General features: G+C 35.8%; 1 pseudogene; it reads left to right on the forward strand.

Annotated features, from left to right (window-relative positions):
• Positions 1–6,394: 6,394 nt before the first annotated feature.
• LOC102834839 lies at positions 6,395–6,716 on the forward strand (annotated as a pseudogene).
• The last annotated feature ends 1,007 nt before the right edge of the window (positions 6,717–7,723 follow it).

Raw genomic sequence — 7,723 nt, forward strand, 5'->3', positions numbered from 1 at the left:
GTTTAATGTATCAAATCTGTTCTTCAGATGATCTCTAAATTCAGGTGGGATATATTCAAGGTCATGTTTTGGCTCTCTTGGACTTGTTTTCATTTTCTTCAGCTTCAGTTTAAATTTGCATATGAGTAAATGATGGTCTGTTCCAGTCTGCCACTGGCTTTGTTTTCACTGATGATATGGAGCTTTTCCATTGTCTCTTTACACAGATGTAGTCCGTTTGATTTCTATGTATTCCATCCGGTGAGGTCCATGTGTATAGTCATCTCTTATGCTGTCTAAAGAAGGTATTTGAAATGAACAAATCATTGGTTTTGCAGAATTCTAGCATGCATTCTCCATCATTTCTATTACCAAGGCCATGTTTTCCAACTACTGATCCTTCCTCTTTGCTCCTAACTTTGCATTCCAATCACCAGTAATGATCAATGCAACTTGTTTGCATGTTTGATCCATTTCAGATTGAAGAGGTTGGTAGAATTCTTCTACTTCATCCTCATTGGCATTAGTGGTTGGTGCATACATTTGAATATTAGTGATATTAACTGTGCTTTTCTGTGGGTGCATGTATGTTATCATGGATATTATCCTATCACAGACAGCTTTGTACCTCTTGACTGATGTGGATATGTTCCTTTTGACAATGAATGCAACACCATTCCTCTTCAGTTTGTTATTCTGGTGTAGTAGACCATGTGGTTGTAAGATTCAAAATAGCCAATACCAGTCCATTTCAGCTCACTAATGCCTAATGTATCGATGTTTATGTGTTCCATTTCATTTTTGAAAACTTCCCATTTTCCCAGACTCATACTTCGTACAAGGAGCTCTGGTAGCATAGTGGTTACGAATCGGGCTGCGAACCTTAAGGTCAGCGGTTTGAAACTACCAGCCGCTCCGCGGGAGAAAGATGAGGCTTTCTACTCCCGTAAAGATTTACACCCTCGGAAACCCTGTACAGGGTCGCTATGGGTCGGACCCCACTCGATGGCACTCAACAACAACAACAACAACATACTTCGTACATTCCATATTCCAATTTTCAGTGGATATTTACAGCTGTTTCTCTTCATTTTGAGTTGTACCCCATCAGCAAATGAAGGTCCTGCAGGCTTTTCTCCCATGGGCTTTACTCCATTCACATCATCATGGTTAACTTTACTTAGAGGAGGCAGCTCTTCCCCAACAGGTTTCAGTTTTTGTTGTTGTTATGAAGTTCTGTCAAGTTAGTTCCAACTCATTTCGACCCTTTATATGGTTTCCAATGAGTGTCTGGTGAGCTTGTGGTTTAAACTGATCCTGCAATTCAGTGCATTAGTCCACAGCACCACACCAGATTTACTTATTTGTTTATTTTAATAAGAGCATTTTTAAAATTGGCTTGACTTCTGACCTTGGAAGAATTTCAATGAAATTCTTAATGTTTTTAGATTATTACATTGTTCAGACATAAAAGTCTCCTGTCTTTTTCTTCAAAATAACAGATTAGGATCTGCTTAAGAAAAAAGTTACTACAGTGAAGTCTGTGAGAACCAGAACTTGGTGGGACTTCTTTATTTCTCCAGGTCTTAAAAGATCCTCTGACTTTGACAGGTTATAGTCTTAACACTTTTTTACATTTAATTGTTTTTATAAAGAATTCATTTTTTATTATTATTTGAGCTAAGGTTTACAAAGCAAATTGATTTTTCATGTAATAATTCCTATACATTTTGATTCAGAACATTGACTACAGTATCCACTCTTTCCACTTCTTTCCTGTGTTTGCTTTATCATTCGTTTTTCTCCCAGTCTTGCCTTATGAGGTTTATAACATTACGAATGTCACCTCTTTGATATCATATAGTTGGTTGTTCTAAATAGTGTGTAGCTCCCTGAAATTATTGTATGCCATATAAATTGTCCTTTGACTGAAATTTAAGCCATGGGATTTTGTTCATTTTATTGTAAAATATTAGAGATTTGTTTCTCTGCTAGTGTTCTGCTGTACACAGGTTCTGGCTTTTGCAGCTGTTTCTACATTACTGTTCCAGAAAGGGACAGAGCCAAAATAGTTGTACTGGGTGCCCCACCTTTAAAGGTAGAGTTCAGAAGTTAAATGATATTTAAGCTTCCTTAATTTATGTTTTTACATAAGTCAAGTTGCATACTGAAATGTACAAAACCCTGGAGTTAAAAAACCAAAGTGAAGAACATGCTCAGCATTTCTTAAGCTAAAAAAAACTGAAGAAAAAAAGGAAAGCCTAGACTTTCAACACAAAAAGATTCTATGGGCAAAATATTGAACAATGCAAGAATCATAAAATGAAGATGAAAGACATGAATAGAGTCATTATATCAAAAATAATTGGTCATCCTTTGAACTTTTCAAGAAGGAGCATATGCTCAAGAACCAATAGTAATGAAGGAAGCAGTTCAAGCTGCATTGAAGGCATAAGCAAATAACAATATGACAGTAATTAACAGAATACCAATTGAAATGTTTCAACAAAGTGATGTAGTTCTGGAAACACTAATAAATGCCAATAAATTTGGAAGAAAGCTACCTGGCCAACTGATTGGAAGTGGTCTATATTTTTGTCCATTCCAAATAATGATAACTCAACAGAATTTGGAAATTAATCAACAGTATATTAACATTATATCCAAGTAAAATTTTGCTGACAATAATTCAAAAACTGTTGCAGCAGTACATTGACTGCCAGAATTCAAGCTGGATTTAGAAGAGGACTTGAAACTGGGGTATCATTGCTGAAGTTAGAAGGATCTTTGTTGAAACCAGAGACTATCAGAAAGATCTTTACTTGTGTGCTTTATTTTTTTTATAAATTGTGCAAAGATATCTGAATATGCACATCATAATAAACTTTGCTTCATGTTGCAAAGAATGGGAATTACAGCATATCAATGCAGTTCAAAATAACCTTGTGGTCTAGCATTATTTGGCAGCACCACACCAGGACTCTCTCTCTCTGTCTCTATCTCTCTATGAGTCCTGGTGTTCTACTGTGGGTTAATGCACTGGACTATAAGGTTGGCTGTAATTGCAAGGTTGGCTGCTCAAGCTAATGAGGATCACTGTGAATCAAAACCAAAGCCAACACGATGGCACTTAACAACTATATATATATATATATATATATATATATACACACACACACACACATACAGGCAGTTCATAGTTACCAACAAGATCTGTTTTTAAGTATGTCTTTAAGTCAGATTTGTAGGTAAATTGGAACAGGTGCATATGGTTATTACTTAGCCTTTTTGTAGGTGTAAGAAAAGACTAGAAACCTTTCCCATGATTTAAAAGCTGCAGATGCTGCAAGTAAAGGTGATTGTGATGAAGAATTCTTTGCCTAGGGGTTGGTTCAATTGTTTCAAAGTAAGAGCAAATGTACACAATATTAAATCAAATATGAGTTGACTGTAAATTAGACTTCCATATGAAGTTACAATACTTGGTTTGTTAAATCACCTTATTTCAGTTGTAAGTTGCTTCTGTTTTGTGAAGAATATGAATCAGTATTAACTTCTTCCCTTCTAGTTTAACTTAGAAACTTCATGCATTACGACTGCTGGAAAGGGGTTTCCAAAACGTCCCAACCTCAACTGTATTATTTTTATAGGAAAATACATCTTTACTTAAACTTAACTCTTTTGTTCATTCAATTTAAAGTATGATATATATTTTTAGCATGTTATAGCCCTAAACTTGTTTGTGTTGTTGCTAAGTGCTGTCGAGTCAGTTCCGACTCATAGAGACCTCATTTAGCGTTTCCAAGGACTGGATGGTGAATTTGAACCACTGACCTTGAAGTTCAAGCCAACTTTGAGGTAGAGTGCTTATTCTATGGTGTCACAGCAGAAGTTATATTGGAAGCTTATTTCAGTGTTGATAACACTAGAAAAACAGAATATGTAACTTTAGAGATTATTGGATTTGACAAAGAAAGACTGAAATAATAGCTCCAAAACAAAATCAGGACTATGTGGCACTGTGGGTTAATGTGCCAGACTGAAAAACTGTCTGAACTGCAAGGTCGGTGGTTCAAGCTCACCAGCTGCTCCTTAGAAATCCTATACAGGGTTGTTATGGATCGGAGTTGATTATATGACACTTAACAACAACAACAACAACAACAACAACTACTACTACTACTACTACGTTCCCAGAACTGGAAGAGTTAATACATGTAGACTACAAAGCAGTGAAGAGTCTTTAAGATTGAGCAGCTAACAAAGATAAATATTAATATTAGTAGTTAATTAAATTTAAAAGATGCTTATCACAAACATACCACAAAATACCCAAGATCATTGATTTCCTGAAACCAACTATTACACTATTTGGAAGTAAAATTTAGTAGAATATAGGTATATGGCCCTAAACAGAAAACTACCTTGACTGATACATTAGAATTTTCTCTGATTAATTATATGCTATACAATGAGGCAATGAAAGTACAACATCAGTTATATGCAAAGTTATACAAAATCTTATACTTTACTTGTGCTGTTTATTTTTTACTAGGATTGTTATATGATAGCTTGTTACTGCAGAATCAAACATACACTCAAGATGCAGTGCTAATTACTAGTGACTGGACTGCAAAAGTTGGAAACAAAGAGGAAGGATCTGTGGTTGAAAAATGATGGACTTGGTAACAAAAACAATGCAGGAGAATCCATGATAGAATTTTTCAAGATTTATTTATTACAAATACATTTATATGCATTTATCCAAACAACAACTATGGCAACTATCCATGTGGAATACACCAAATGGAATATATAAGAATTAAATTGACTACATATGTGAGAAGGGATGAGGAAGATCATCAGCCAAAACACTGCCAGGAACAGAGCATGAATTGCTCATATGCAAGTTCAGGCTAACAATGAAGAAAATTGAAACCAGTTACTAAAAGCCAAAATATGACTTTGAGCATATACCACCTGCATTTAGAGACCATCTCAAGTACAGATTTCATCTATTAGACACTAATGAAAAAAGAAGAAAGGAGTCACGGAATGACACAAAGAGCATTAAACATGAAGAAAGCAAAAGTCATTAAAAAGACAGGGGGAAAAAAGACCAAAATGGATGACATAGGAAACTCTGATATTTGCTTTGTAACATAGAGAAGTTAAAGTGACTGAAGGAAATGATGAAAAAGTTGAAAACAGTTTTTCAAAGGGCAGCTTGAGAAGACAAAGTAAAATATCATAATGAAATATACAAAAACCTGGAGTTAGAAAACTATAAGGGAAGACCACATTCAGCTTTTCTCAAGCTGAAAGAACTGAAGAAATAACACAAGCTTTGGGTTGCAATTTGAAGGATTCTATGGGCAAAATATTGACTGATGTAGGAAGCATCAAAAAAGTTAGGAAGAATATACAGAATTACTGTGCCAAATATAATTATTCAATATTTTACCATTTCAAGAAGTAGCATACGACCAAGAACTGATGATATTAAAGGAAAATGTTCATGTTGCATTAAAGGCAATGGCAAAAAAAAAATCTCAAGGAATTAATGGAATACAAACTCAAATGTTTCAAAAAACTGAGGCAGCTCTGGAGACCCTCATTCATCTATGTAAAGAAATTTGGAAGAGAGCTACCTGGCCAGCTAATGGGAAGAAATCCTATCTGTGTGCATTTCAAATAAAGGTGACCTTTCAGAAAGCAGAAACAATAAAAAATACCATTAGTATTAAATACAAGTACAATTTTGCAGAACAGATTTAAAAATTGGTTGCAGCAATGCTTTGACTGTCAAGCCAGATTCAAAAGAAGACTGGGAATGAGTGATATCACATGGACCTTGACTGGAAGCAGAGAATACCAGAAAAATGTTTACTTGTGCTTTTTGACTATGCAAAGGAATTAGATTGGATGCATTGTAACAAATTATGTATAACTTTGGGAAGAATCTGAATTCCAGAAAACGTCATTATGCTCATGAGGAACCTGTACATAGACCAAGAGGCAGTAGTTGGAAAATAACAATATCAGGGATGATTTTAAATGATGAAAGTTCTCTGTATCCTTCCAGCATACTTATTCAAAACGTATGTTGAGCAAATAATCTGAAAAATTGGATTATATGAAAAAGAACGTGGCATCAGGATTGGAAGAAGATTTACTATCAATCTGAGATATGCAACCTCACTTGCTGGAAGCCAAAAGGACTTGAAATACTTACTGATGAAAAAGAGTATAGCTCAGCATCCGGGTTTCTGCCCTTAGACAATCCTTGCACCTTTATTCCCACTGTCCGCGCGAGCCCTGTTTGTTCTCTGTATCCTGTGCGCACACCTTGCAAGCGACGCGAGCCCTGTTTGTTCTCTGTATCCTGTGCACACACCTTGCAAGAGACGGCACCATGAGTCTGACATCCATTTCTGGCGTACGAGTTGAATGGATTGCAGCAGTTACCATTGCTGCTGGGACAGCTGCAATTGGTTATCTTGCTTACAAAAGATTTTATGTCAAAGATCATCGCCACAAATCCATGGTAAACCTTCACATCCAGAGAGACAACCCCAAGATAGTACACGCTTTCGACATGGAGGATTTGGGAGATAAAGTTGTGTACTGCCGTTGCTGGAGATCCAAAAAGTTCCTGTGAAGGAGATCACACAGAAGACATTGAAGAGACTGGAGACAATGTAAGACCTCTGATCATCAAGAAAAAAGAAACTTAAATGGACAATTCTGATGCTACAAACCAACATGTCATGATGTTACCTGGTTGCTTAATTAGGATGAATACCACTTCTGTCTAATTCACATCCCCTCGGTTCTAGATGTGGTATATATTGAAACTTTCACAATCACGGCATTTGCCTTATTTGTTGAACTATCGTCGTGAACATTTGTTTAATCAGAAAAAAAAAAAGGAAAAGGAAAAACCAACGTTATGGCCTGTGGGTTACTTTGGTCTTGTTAAGGATCTGCTTCTTTAAATTCAAAATAATGATGATATTAGAATGTCACTGTATGTTGAAGTTAACATATTAAATTATTCTCAAAATCAGGTAAAAAAAAAAAAAAAAAGGAAACGAGTATAGCTTAAATCTTAAAGTTGCACCTAATGTAAAGAAATCTCAATTGCATCTCATATAATGATATTGAGCTTCTCCCTCATCTCTTCCCAAATATGTAGTCAGTTTGATTCCTATATAGTCCATCTGGTGTATTCCATGTGTATTTGTTGTTGTTGTTAAGTGCTCTCAAATCAGTTCCAACTCATAACCACCCTGCGTAGGATTTCCAAGGAGAGGCTGATGGGCATGAATGACCAATGCTGTGATTAGCAGTCCAGTGCTTATCCTACAGCACCACACCAGCACTCACCATTTATGTTGTTTAGAAAAGGTATGTGCATTTTCACAATTAATTATATGCTGTTGTTAAGTACCACCAAGTTGGTTTCAACTCATAGCAACCCTGTATAGAGTTTACAAGGAGTGGCTGGTGGGTTTTAACAAACCACCTAGCAGTTAGCAGTCCTGTGCCTATTCTACAGCGCTACATTAGGATTCCAATTATAATGCATAGATTTATTTTTAAGTGAAGTCCATATTTTATTCAAAAATCTTTAATTTTTACTTTTGCAGTACCAGATCCTCACCAGGAAAGCACATTACATTAGATCAAACAGGTTTCCTTAGATTCCTCTTGGCTGTTATAGGTTCACAGACTTTCCTTG

Source organism: Chrysochloris asiatica, unplaced genomic scaffold, assembly GCF_000296735.1.
Source record: "Chrysochloris asiatica unplaced genomic scaffold, ChrAsi1.0 scaffold00084, whole genome shotgun sequence".
Lineage (NCBI taxonomy): Eukaryota > Metazoa > Chordata > Mammalia > Afrosoricida > Chrysochloridae > Chrysochloris > Chrysochloris asiatica.